Consider the following 13,719-nt stretch of genomic DNA (forward strand, 5'->3'; position numbering starts at 1 on the left):
GAAGAGTACTCCTCCAAAATTTTAAAAGGTCCAGGATTAAGACTCCACAACACTTGTTTCTTTTAGAATATGAACAGATACATTTTCATCAGGCCGATGATTCACGTATGAGGGCAGTAGTAAACACCATTTGAAGACGAGATTGTCCCATGTTTGTTAAAAATTCTTGAAGCTGTAGGGAGACAGTGCACTTTTAATCAGCAGAAATGATTTAAGCGCACAATCATGGAACATGATTTTCCTGAGTGAGGCGGTTCTTCCTCATTGTGGCAGGCAGGATAATGACCATCCTCCCAAACCTGTGAACATGTTAACTTACCTGGTAAAAGGGACTCTGCAGATGTGATTAAATTAAAGAGCTTGAGATGGAGAGCTGATCCTTGATTATCCGGATGGGCCCCATGTAATTATAAGGATCCTCGTAAGAGAGAGAGGCAGGAGGGTCAGAGTCAGAGGACATATGATGACGGAAGCAGAGGTCAGAGTGATGAAGGTCCATGAGGTAAGGGATGTAGGCTGCATCTTAAAGCTGGGAATGAAGGAGAAATATATCCTCACCTAAGGCCTCCAGAAGGAATGCAGCCCTGCCTGCCCATTTTAGGCTTTTGACCCGAAGAACTGTAAGATTACAAATTTGTGTTGTTTTCTGCCACCAATAAGAAACTAATACGGGAGTATTAATCTCAGCAAGGCACTCCACAGTATCTTTAAAATATTTCTCAGCCAAGATGGGGGAGTTAAGACTATGCAACAAAGTATGCTGTCAGATTCAAAACTGCCACAATCGGTATGACCAAAACATGGCGCTTAAAAACATGGTATTCAGGGCCTGGGTTGGAATCCTAACCCTGCCCCTTTCTAGTTATATAATTGTGGGCAAGCTATTTGACATTTCTGTGCTTCTGTGACCCTATATGTAAAGTGCAATTAATTATCATATCTATCTCAGAGAGAGTATTGTGTGATAAAAAATTAATTCAGATTGATATTATTTAATTACTATTACATAAATTGATATTTTTGAATTGCTTGGAATATCTCCTGGTACATAGTGAACACTAGGTAAAGGTTAGCTGTCATTATTATTAGTGCCAGCCAGAAGTAAATTCTGTGGTCACAGGTTTAAGGTTCTGTACTCAATTTTTAATATTTCAGTATTTTATCAATGGCTTGAATGATGACATTAAAGCCTGGTGACAAAATTGAGAGCTACAGATCTAATGCCAGGCTAAAGCCAATGGAATGAAATCTATTTAGGCTCCCTCCCAAAATCCAAAGGTTTATGTCCCAAATATTTGCTAGTATTATGATTTATTTACTTTAAATATATGACTAGCATGGGGTGATCTGTTCCACAGGTTGAATTGTAAAGACAGTGAGCAAACTTTAGGGTTTGCTTTTTTTAAAGAAAAATATGTGATTTCACATATCACAGTACTAAATTAGCAGAACACCCAATATCTTCCTTCATGCCCTAACTGTTACTGGACCACTTCCACACCAGGGGACGGCCCTGCCCCAGCACAGTCCAGGAGCTTTTGCGTGACGGGCAACCTCCAGGTCCTTGACTCACCAAGGAAAGGTTTCAAGGATAAATTGGAGTGAGAATAAAGCAAGTTTTACTTGGGTAGAGAAAAAAGAAAGAGGCCAGGGCACAGGTGCCACTGTGAAAGCAGCAAAAAGCACGTGTGTTAGCGGACACGGGCCAATTCGAGAGTTAGGTCTTGAAATTTTATATGTTTCCAAGGAGGGGAAGTCATCTCCAAGCTTTATGGTGCCAAATTCTGACTCTGCCTTCTGGTTGAGAGGGGACATGGTTCCTAAGATGGTCTGTTTCAGAAGTGTCATGGCATTTGTCCCCTTAGGCCCCCCTTCTACTTGTGGTGTCAGTTTTCATTGTAATGATGGTGTAATGACCTTTGAGGTGTGTCTCTGGTCAATTTTTCCTCCATCTCGGAATGATCTGGTTCTAGCCAGTCCTTTTTGTTGTTGACCTCTACAAGCACAGCAGGGGTTTTCCTACGTATTACAAATTTTACTGACACTGGGGATGAATCTTACAGGGCTGCTGAAAGGTTCAGTAAAGATTTTGACTTGATCCATGTAGTGTGTCCTTGTAGATGGAGTCTTCCTGTCCTGAAATAAGCATATGCTACAAGGTATCATGTCTCTTTTTTTTTAATTTAAAAATGCAGAGTTGAAAACATGGAATCTGTGATATTTGATTTGAATCCTATAATAACAATATTTTATTTCCTTTTCCCTAATACTTAGTGTTAAAAATGTTTAAGTATCTTTTACTCCATTTACTTATTTATATGACAGTTCAGTTCCTTTTGGTTAAATTATTACTTGTTTTATCATATTTTAAGGTATATGTAAGATGGATTAATTTAAAGTAGAAATATACCTAGACTATGCAAGCAGATCAACTGTATTTAGTTAAAAATCAGGCAATGATCTATCATGTTGTTAATAAATGTGAATATCATTCTGTTATTTGGAGAATCCATTTTGTAGCATTGAAGAACTAAACATGCTTGCAGCTTTTGTGCTTTAAAAATTGAATTGACAAAATGGGTTTTTATAACCTGCTTTTCTGTTGCCTGATGAATTTAATATTGGATATTTCACCGAATTATACTGTAATTACAGCTGGAGTACAAAGGATTTTTTGCCCTTTTACTTCCAGCAGAAAATTAAACCTTTTCTATAGTCCGAACTGTTACAAATTCCGTTTCGCAGTAGTTTATTCCAGTCTTCAATGGCTAAATGAAATAAACAAAGAACACTGTTCCGCACAAAGAGCTGGAGACAATCATTAATAGAACACTTTTGAATTTAGGAGAAAAATAAATCCTCTAATATCCAGTTTATCCAGTAAATTTTTTCCACATGTAACCATATGATTAAAAATCAAGTAGAAAAATCAATTTACCCACTCATCTGCTGATGGGCACTGGGGCTGTTTCCAGATCTTAGCTATTGTAAACTGCGCTGCTATGAACAGAGGGGTGCATAAATTCTTTGTGATTGGTGTTTCGGGTTTCTTAGGATATATTCCTAGCAGTGGGATCACTAGGTCAAAAGGTAGTTCCATTTGTACTTTTTGAGGACCCTCCATACTGCTTTCCATAGTGGCTGCCCCAGTCTGCATTCCCTCCAGCAGTGCACCAGGGTCCCCTTTCTCCACACCCTCGCCAGCACGGGTTGTTAGTTGACTTGTTGATGGAGCCATTCTGGTAGGTGTGAGGTGATACCTCATTGTGGTTTTAATTTGCATCTCTGATGATTAGCGATGTTGAGCATTTTTTCATATGTCTCTTGGCCATCTGTATGTCCTCTTTAGAGAAGTGTCTAATCAGGTCCTTTGCCCATTTTTTAATTGAGTTGTTTGTGTTCGTTGTGTTGAGCTGTATAAGTTTTCTTTGTATTTTGGAAATTAACCCCTTATGAGATGTATCATTGGCAAATATGCCGTTCCATTCAGTGGGTTCCCTTTTCATTTTGTGAACCAATGTCACCCCAATAAACTCAATTAAAAAAGAAAAATGAATTTTAACTATCATTTAAAATATACTGAAAATTTAGAAAACAGGGATATACTCTTATTGTTTTTTCACATTTGACATTTTTTTGATTAGGTAATATATGTACATGATTCAAAAATCAAAATACAAAATACATGTTCAGAAACCTTTCTATACCAAGTTTCCAACTCATTCTACTCCATTGTATACTGATATTTTTATTAATTTTTTTCTTATCTCCTCAGTATTTATACAAATATATGCAAATATGAAAATATACTCACTAGCTTAATTTTTTTTTTAAAAAAAGATGTCATGCACAATATTTAACCTTTTTTTTTACTTTAAAATTTTATTGGAGATCACTTTATCTTGGCACATAAAGACAATACTAATTCTTTTTTACAGATGTACAGTATTCCATTGTGTAGATGTAGCCTGGGCTAGTTAATCAATTACCTATCATTATGCACATGGTTTGTTTCCAGTTATTTACTATTATACTGCCTCGATGAGTAACCTCATTTAGAATGCATGTAGGCATTTTTGTAGGACAAATATCCAGATGTGAGTATTATGAGTCAAAGGATAATTGTACTTGTATTTTAGTAACTAATGTCAGATTTCCCTGAATAACTATTACACCATTTACCACACTCACCAGCAACACATGGTAATGCTGTTTTCCCAAAGTCTCACCAACAATGCTTTTTCTTTAATTTTGGCAGGTGAGGGAAGGTATCTCTGTAGTGCGTGTTTCCATTTCTTTTATTATAAGTGAAAAATCAGAAAATTATTTTCTACTTTAAAAGGCCATTTGTATTTGTCTTTCTGAGAACTGCCAGTTCATGTTCTTTGCTAATTTTTTAGTTGGATTGTTGACCTTATTAATCTTGATTTCTAGAAGCTTTTTATGTCTTAAGGAGGTTAGTCTTTTGTGGTACAAACTGTACAGATGTTCCATAATTTTTCATTTGTCTTTTGAATCTGCTTATGATCTAAAAAATAATATAGTAAAATTTATTCCTCTTTGTATGTAAGCCTCTGGATTTTGGCTCTTTTTTAGAAAGTACTACCCAACTTCAATATAAAAAATATGCTTATATTTACCTGGGACATTTGTGGGATTTTTTTTTTTTCCCATTTAAATCCTTAATCCAATTGGAGTTAATCTTGGTGTATACTGTGAGAGAGATATAAATAGTATCTTTTCCCCCTTAAATGACTCCCAGTTGTCCAAACAAAATATATTTTATTTTAGAAATTTGCTTTTGCTAACTGATTTTTAGATGTCACCTTTATCATACACTAATTTCCATGTTTATTCCAATCCCTTTCTGAACTTCCATCTTATTTAATTGCTTTCTCTATTTCTATACAAATATAACATGCTGTTAATTACTAAGTATATTAAGTATACTTTAATTTAGTGTAGGGCTAGTGTCCCTTAATAGATTTTTTTACAATGTTTTGCTAGTTATTTATTTATTTTATTATTTTTTTAACTAAGTCGTAGTGAAAGTGTTTTACAGATGTGCTTCATTTTTTTATGCATGTGTATTTTTATTGATTTGTCTAAAACACGCAACCTCCTTCCTCTGTCTAGTCTTCGGAAAACATTCATAAATAGGCATCCTCATTCAAGCAAGACAAAGAACCAGCACTTTAAAAAGTTATCACTTCAAGACAACAGCTAGGCATTACATGAACCCACTATCTAATCTGCACAGTAAATTGCTCATTGTGTAAAATCTGAAGGAAGATATTCCAAACACAAAGAGTGTCTAATTATTTTACATCCCAGTATTCTAAGTGAGCAGCACAGAATCCATTTTCTTGGTAGCTGAAGACGCAATAACACCATTCATCAGCCCATTTATACTGCTTAGCCCAAATTGCTATTTATTTTTGCCCACTTATTTTCCCATATAAACTTTCAATCATATTTGCTTAATTTTAGAAAACAAAACACAGTAGCAACAAAACTGTTAGTACTAGAGATCACATTCATTCTTTATTTATAAATTTTATAGCAAATAAATACACCTTTGGAAGAGTAGACACCTTTTTATAGTTGAAACTTCCTAATATATTTTTCTACTTGTTCAACTCTACTTGGGCCCTTCAAAACACCTCTAGGTTTGACTTTAGATTTATTTCTAGCTATATCTTTTTGTTGTTGTTGCTATTATATAGAATGGAGTTTTCTTATGTTTGATTTTGCAAATGGACTTTATGTAGAAGATGTCTATTGCTTTCCCAGTGCTAATTTTATATCCCAACAACTTACTATTTGTAGTAGCTTTTGAACTTGTTCTCCTGGGACTAGAGGAACACATTTTTATCATTTGCCGTCTGAAATAACATTTATCTCCTCATTTTACATTGTTACAACTCTAATATCTTTCTCTTGTTAATCCCACTAGCTGATGCATCTTATATAATATTTATAGCATTTTGCCCTCCTCCTGATTTTAACTGGAGCACCTGCAATGCACCATAAATAAAACATTTGCTTGGGAAACATTTTAACGAAATATCTGTTGGATCCTGTTTTATCAAGGTATTTTGTTTTAAGAAGAAGTAGGTTTGAATCCAGTCTAAATGCCCTTTCAACATTTTAAAAAATCAGTCATGTGAACTTGCACTGAATTGCATCAATGGGCTGCAGTAGTGAGCAATAAGTGAGAATTTATTCCGTAGTTTTTTATTTTTGTGCTTTTTCCTGATTATGGATAAAATATTACTCACACTTTATGAAAATAATTTTAAAGAATTCCTTTTTTATGTAGTCTTGAATAGGTGACTTACCATCAAAATGATCTGTTCTTTATGGATTTGGTAGGATTTCATGTGAAACTATCTGAACTTGGTGTTATTTATAGGTAGGGGGTTATTATTTTATTTACAAATCTCCAGTTCTCTACGGAGATTTGTTTCTACTTTTTTTCCAGTAATGCTTGTAGATTTTATTTTTCTAGTCTTATCATTTCATTTAGTTGTGGGTTTTTTTGCATAAGATGACCTAAAGTAGCTTGTAAATGTTTTCAGAATTCCATTAGTGACCGATTATTTATCCATATTATTTCTAATTTTATGTTTTAATGCTTTATTCTGTCTTTACTAAAGATGCTGATAGTTTATTGATTTTTTTTGCTCTGTGCCTTAATCTGAAACTTAGAAAATTTAAGTGAATTATGTCCATTTTTATTTATTTAAATATATTTAGTGTTTTGTAGTCACTATCAATATTTAGGACTTAAAAATATCTTTGTTTTAGTGTTACCATCAAACATATACATTTATATAATATTCTTAGTCTTCTTTTTCTTTAGGCAGTATTATTATGAGCAAAAGTGAAATTAATTAGCTTGTAAACGATCTTTTTTTTTTCTTCCATTTCTAATTTGTTCAGTAGTATTACCTTTTATAATAATTACCACCATTATGTTCAAAATTATACTGAAAGACCCAGACAGCAGAAAAGGATAATATTAAATGAATGGATGAATAAATAAAAGGCACACAATTTCATTGGGAAATAAATAAGTAAAACTATATTTGGTGATGATCTGATTATGTATGTGGAAAACTGTAAAATAACTCTTCCAAAAAGTTACTACAATTAATGAGTACATTTAGCAAAACTGCAGTTTACAAAGCCAGGACACAAAATTTGATTGTATTTATATAAAATGGAAAGTGATATTTAAGGAATAATATTTAAAACTCCATTTTAAATAATGTAAAAATATAAACTATTTATAAATACGTTTCATAAAAGATATGCAAGGTCTGAATACTGAGAAAAACTATAAGACATTCATTTATAAGGTTAAATTAAAAAACACATACATGTATATATGTTCGTGAATTAGAAAACTCAATGTTGTTAAGATGTCAATTCTTCATTAATTGATATATAGATTCAATGTAATCCAATCAACTCCTAGGTTGATTATAACAACCATATGTAAATAAAAATAATCTACAATAACCTAAACAGCTTTGATAAAAATAAAAATAAAAAAATAACATCTGGAAACTTATATTACCTGATTCAAGACTTACTATAATGTTAAAATAATTAATACAGTGTGGCATGGGCATAATGAAAGACATCAAGATTAAGTAAACAAAATCAAGATTTCAGAAGTAGACCCCCATAGTATATGTGGTCAGTTGGTTTTGGGCATAGGTGTTAAGGCAATTGAATGGGGGAAAGGATACTCTTTTAAATAAATGTTACTGGAACAAGTGGATATCTGCATGGTAAAAAATACATAATAACTGACCTCACATCATATACATAATTTAGCTTAAAGTGAATTAGACATAAATGTTAGATACAGATATAAAGCTTCATGAAGAAAACAATATTTGTCATATTAGCTTTCAGGAAGTTGCTTAAAAAGGACAAAAAGCATTGATCCATAAAAGACAAAATAGGTTCTTGTTCTTTGATAGACATGGTTAGGAAAATGAAATTGCCTGCCACAGAATGGGAGAAAATATGCTCAAGTCTTATCTTTGATAAAAGCCTTGTATCCAGAACATATAAAGAATAAATTTAACTCAATATTAAGAAAACAAACCAAACTTTTTAAATGGGCAAAAGAATTGAAGAGATAGTTAACAAAAGAAGATACATGTATGGCCAATAATCACATGAAAAGATGCTTAAGCCAGGCTGGTGTGGCTCAGGGACTGAGCATCGACCCATGAACCAAGAGGTCACAGCTTCAATTCCTGGTCAGGGCACATGCCCCGGTTGTGCATTCAATCCCCAGTAGGGGGCGTGCAAGAGGCAGCTGATCAATGAGATGTTTCTATCTCTCCCTCTCTCTTCCTGTCTCTCTAAAAATCAATAAAAACATATATATTTTTTAAAAGATGCTTAATATCACCAGCCAACAGAGAGATTCACATGAAAAATTCAATGATACACACACTAGAATTGCTAAAATCTAAAAAACTAATGCTGAATTTTGACAAGTATATGAAGCAACTTTATTTATTTTACATTGCTGGTGAGGATGCAAAATGGTACAATCATTTTGAGAAAAAACATTTTGTCAGTTAAACATCAGCATTAAACATGCAATTAACTCATGACCCCGCAATCCCATATCTAGGTATTTATCCAGGATAAATTTTAAAAATAGGCCCACACAAAGACTTTGTATTAACCAGGATTCTCCAGAGAAACAGAATCATTAGGATGTGTGTGTATATACTATATATGTATATATACATAGATATAGCTATGTAGATGGAGACATTTATTATAAGGAATTGGCTTATGTGATTATGGAGGCTGAAAATTCCCAAGATCTGCAGTTGGCAAGCTGGAGACACAGGAGAGCCAAGTTCCAGTTGGAAAGCTTTCAAGCTTGAGACCCAAGAAGAGCTGATGTTTCAGTCTGAGTCTGAAGGCTGGAAAAGGCCAATGTTAAAGCTCAACCAGTCTGGCAAACAGAGTTCCCTCTTTTTCAAGAGCGGGTTAGGCTTTTTGTTCTAATCAGACCTTCAACTGATTGGACGAGAGTCACATTAGGGCCATCTGCCCTATTCAGTCTACCATTTAAGTGTCTCATCCACAAACCCCATCACAGACACAAACAGAATAATGTTTCACCAAACATCTGGGCACACCATAGGCCATCAGCTTGACACATAAAATTAACCATCACAGACATACACACAAATTTCCAAAGTAACATTATTTATATTAGCCCCAAACTGAAAAAACAAAAACCAAAATGTGTCATATAACTGGTGAATGAATGAGCAAATTGTAGTATATCCATACTATGGAATACTACTCAGTAATAAAAGGAACAAATATTGTTATACACAATTACACGGATTAATCTCAAAATCACAATGCTAAATTAGAGAGTGAAACATAAAGGAGTGCATAGTATATGATCCCATTTTTAGGAAATTCTAGAAAAGGCAAGATTATAGTAACATAAAGCAGAGTAGTGGTTGCTTAGGGCAGAGAATGAGGGGAATAAATGCAAGGAGTCATTAGGGAATTTTTTGGGTTCATTTCAAAGTTCTATATCATGTTTGTGGGGGTGGCTACACAAATACATCCAATTGCCAAAATTTATCAAACTGTACACTTAATATGGTTTGGTTTTATGGTATTTCTCAATGAAGCTGGGAAAAAGAGGATATTAATTACAGCATTGTTTATGAGAGTAAAAGTAGAATATTTTATAATAGAAAAATGATTGTTATGATGTTTTGATTGAATGAAGTATTATGCACTCATGAAAATGATGGAATTGAAAATATAATTGGAATCATACATGGTTGGTATGCTGTGATTGAAACGATTCAAAAAATCACACATTTCAATAGAGACTAAAAGGACACCATTGTCATTTATAAATAGTTGTTTTAAGCCCTAGCTGATTTGGCTCAGTGGTTAGTGTGTTGGCCGGAGGACTGAAGGGTCCCGGGTTTGTTTCTGGCCAAGGTCATGTACCTCGGTTGCAGGCTCGATCCCCGGCCCCAGTCAGGGCACATGCTGGAGGCAACCAATTGATGTGTCTCTCTGACATCCATGTCTCTCTCTCTCTCTCTCTCCCCCCCTTCCACTCTCTCTAAAAAGCAATGGAAAAAATATCCTCAGGGGAGGATTAAAAAAAAAAAAGTGGTTTTAAGAGAAGAAAAATATTTTAAACTTTTATTTAAATTCTTGTAAAAATCAATGCAGTCCTAAAGCAAAATAAAAGAATTGATTATCACAAGTTTCGCAGCCTCAGATACACATCTAGTCTCAGTTTCCCTCATTTAAAACAACTTAATGACAAATTTCCCAAAGGATCTTATAGTAAGGGTTGGAAAGCAATAATACTGAGACTGTGTTATTATTATAAATTCTTAAAAAGTGAAGATTTTATAATTATGAGGAAGATGATGATATGCAAGGAGAAGGTTTTTAAATTTATTTCCATTTTATTCTTGACTCATTGTATGACAAGGTTTCTCTTTGTGCTTTTCAATTGATTTGTATCTTTCATGACATTTCAGAATTAAGGGGCAAAATTTTTGCATCTGACACTAGGTAATATTCAAGCACTTTTATTGGGCTCACTGTTATTTGTAATGCCTTCACAGTTTGAGAGTCTCCTCCTTTAGATTTCAGTTAGATTCTCCTTCTGCCTAAATCATTCTCTGTTAATGACTTAGGCACTGAAGGCACATTAAAACTTTAACCACTAAGAAATCACAGGTCTTTTCGGAAATTGCTGCTGTCATGCATAATTTGGTACTCATGGCACTCACCTGTGCCTGAAGCAATTAGTGATTTCCCCACTGACTCCACAACATCCTGAAAGAGTTAATAGACCTCTCTTTTAGTGCAATTTCCCAACAGGATCAAATAAATTGTTTCAGTACAAGTCTGACCAGATTTCTTAATAAAAATAAAAAGTAACCAAGTTATTGGCATTCAGTTTACCTGATGCCTATGAAGAGGGAGCATAGCACATTTAAATGTAAGGTTATGCAATTAGTACTCCTATTTCCTCTCATATATGTTATTTTTCCTTAGGAATTCCGTTGTGTCTTGCGGAGAGAAAAAAACATTAGTACCACAATAAAAGCATCTTAAGTCCCCAGCATGGAAGTAAGGAGCTATTTTCAGAAAATCTGATCTGCACCCAGAAATATATGCCTTGGAAGTTTTAAAAAAAATTTTAAATCTATGTTTTTCTAATTTAAACATGTGTTATAAAGTGGCTGTAGGCTTTTTACCCATAAGACTGAGATAATATGGCCTCTAACCCAGTAGAATCCGGGACACAAACATTTGTAATTACCCCAACATTTGGAGGAGAAGGGAAGGGAAGTGGGTTGGAAAGCTCTTGTCAGTGTATCCAATCTCTCAGAAAACATGATCTCAAATATCTGTATCCTCACTGCTATTTTTACAATCTCCATAATTTATAGCACCTTCTGTAATGACATTGGCTAACCAAAGAAGTACTCCTCAAGCAAAATAAAATGCTTTTTAAATCTTAGTGATGCTGAAACAGTCATTTTATACAATAGAAATAAACTATTTCTCTTCTAAACTAAGCATACATAGAGAAAAAGCCTTTGGAGTTGAAAACAAGTGGCTAGGAAAGGCACTGCTAAGCAGGCTTCTTTGTCTTCCTAGGATGTACAAACTTAAGAAAAATAAGTGTTAGGTGCACTTTTAGAACAATCTCAAGTGAGGGAAAAAAAGAAGCAATGGGTGAGCATTCTGTTGGTTTGGTACAAGTAAGGGTTAAAAACAATTCCAACAGCTTGATTTCTTAGAGCAATCTATCTTTTGAAGTATTTGATAAATAAAAAGCAGAATTAGGGTTATGGGAGAACCCCTTAAAAGGCATTATTTTGCATTTCCCTCTCTCTCACCAAGTATAAAATGAACGTGCTTTCTAAGAGGTAACAGACTGAAAGTGTAGTTTTCATATATTAGTTGCATTAAATACCATCACTGGATCACCATCAATGTTTTCCCCTTGTCTACTCAGGCACTCAGTGAATTTCCAGGCCAGAGATGATCCAAATCACTGTCATTTCATTGAAATACAAAGTAGATGTAGATTCTCTTAATCAAGTAAAATTAATATATACATTAATTATAAGCTATATAATTAGCATGTGTGAAGAATATACTAAAAAACATCAGCTATCCACTAACAGATTACTGACATGGGTCGCAGGAATCAAGCAAGAAGTAGGCATATCCCATCATCATGCCTCAAGACAAGCCACTCAGCCACATCCTTGGCTCCTTTTTGAGGTAGAGGGCAAGAGGCATGCTGTTTTAGAGAACTTTCTATAATGACAATGTAAGTCAGACCTACTTACAGTGGCCATGTTTACCACTACCTAGTTCTGTCTAATATTGAAACTAATACAAGGGAAATTAGAGCTTAGATGCAGAGAAAAAGGATAGTGACCTGAAGGTATTCATTTATCATTTTCTTAAAGCCATACTCACAATTAACACACAACCTTATAAGCAGAAAAAAGGCATTTTCAAAAAGAAAGTAGTGATTCTGTTTCTGGTAGCCAGGCTCTGATGGTTTCATTGTTGAATCCAAACTAACATTTAAGAAAGAAATGATACCAATCACAAACACTTTCAGAAAATAGAAGGGAAGGGAACACTTTCCATACTCAGTTTATGAGGCCAGCATTACTCTGATGCCAAAACCACATGATATTACAAGAAAACTACAGATTAATATCCTTTATGAATTTAGATGCAAAATCATAAACAAAATATTAGCAGATCTACTCCAGCAGTGTATAAAAAAGATGATATACCATGACTAAGTAGGTTTTATCTCCAGAATGCAAGTTTTATATAATATTAAAATAATTAATGTAATTCAAAACATTAAGAGAACAAAGAAAAAAATAAGACCACCATTTCAAGAGATGCACAAAAATTATTCTACAAAGACAAAAATTGTTCATGATAAAAATATTTATTATACTAGAAATAGGACTTCCTCAGTTTGATAAATGGCATCAACAAAAAGAAAAAACCCTGAATCTAACATCATACTTAATGGTGAAAGAGTGAGTGCTTTCCCCTAAGGTCAGAAATAAAACAAGAATGCCCATTTCACCACTTCTGTTAAACTTTGGGTTGGAGGCCCTAGCCATAGCAATGAGGGAGGGAAAAAGGAGCTAGTCATAAAGATGTTAAAGGAAAAACTGTGTCTACATGCAGATGGCATGATTGTTTAAAAGAAGAATCCTGAGGGATCTAGAAATGACTGCTAGGAAAAAAATCAATGAATTTACCAAAGTCATGGGGTAGAAAGTTAATATACAAAAACCAATAACATTTAAAGGATGACTTTTACAACAGTGCCCAGTATCACCACATACTTAGGAATACATTTAACAAAAGATGTGTAAGACACAAAAATTAAAACTAGGGAATACTGACAAGGAAATCAGCAAATATTTAAGTGAATTAAGAAATATACTGTAATTCTGGATTGGAAGACTCCAAATAGATAATATGCCAGTTATATCCAAATTTAACTATATATTCAACATAATCCTCATAAAATTCCCCGGATTTTTTTGGTAGAAATTGACCAGCTGATAGCTAATGTTTAATTGTATTTAGTAAAAGAGAAACAAAAGAGAACCAAAT

General features: G+C 33.9%; 1 pseudogene across 1 annotated transcript in view; it reads left to right on the plus strand.

Annotated features, from left to right (window-relative positions):
- The first annotated feature begins 463 nt into the window (after window positions 1-463).
- Window positions 464-13,719, plus strand: part of LOC308551073 (importin subunit alpha-1 pseudogene) — a 35,922-nt pseudogene continuing 22,666 nt past the window's right edge. Inside the window, exon 1 of the transcript in view lies at window positions 464-502. The product of the transcript in view is annotated as an importin subunit alpha-1 pseudogene (transcript). The remainder of the gene's footprint in view (window positions 503-13,719) is intronic.

The sequence above is a fragment of the Miniopterus schreibersii genome (assembly GCF_964146895.1).
Source record: "Miniopterus schreibersii genome assembly, chromosome: X".
Taxonomy (NCBI): Eukaryota; Metazoa; Chordata; class Mammalia; order Chiroptera; family Miniopteridae; genus Miniopterus; species Miniopterus schreibersii.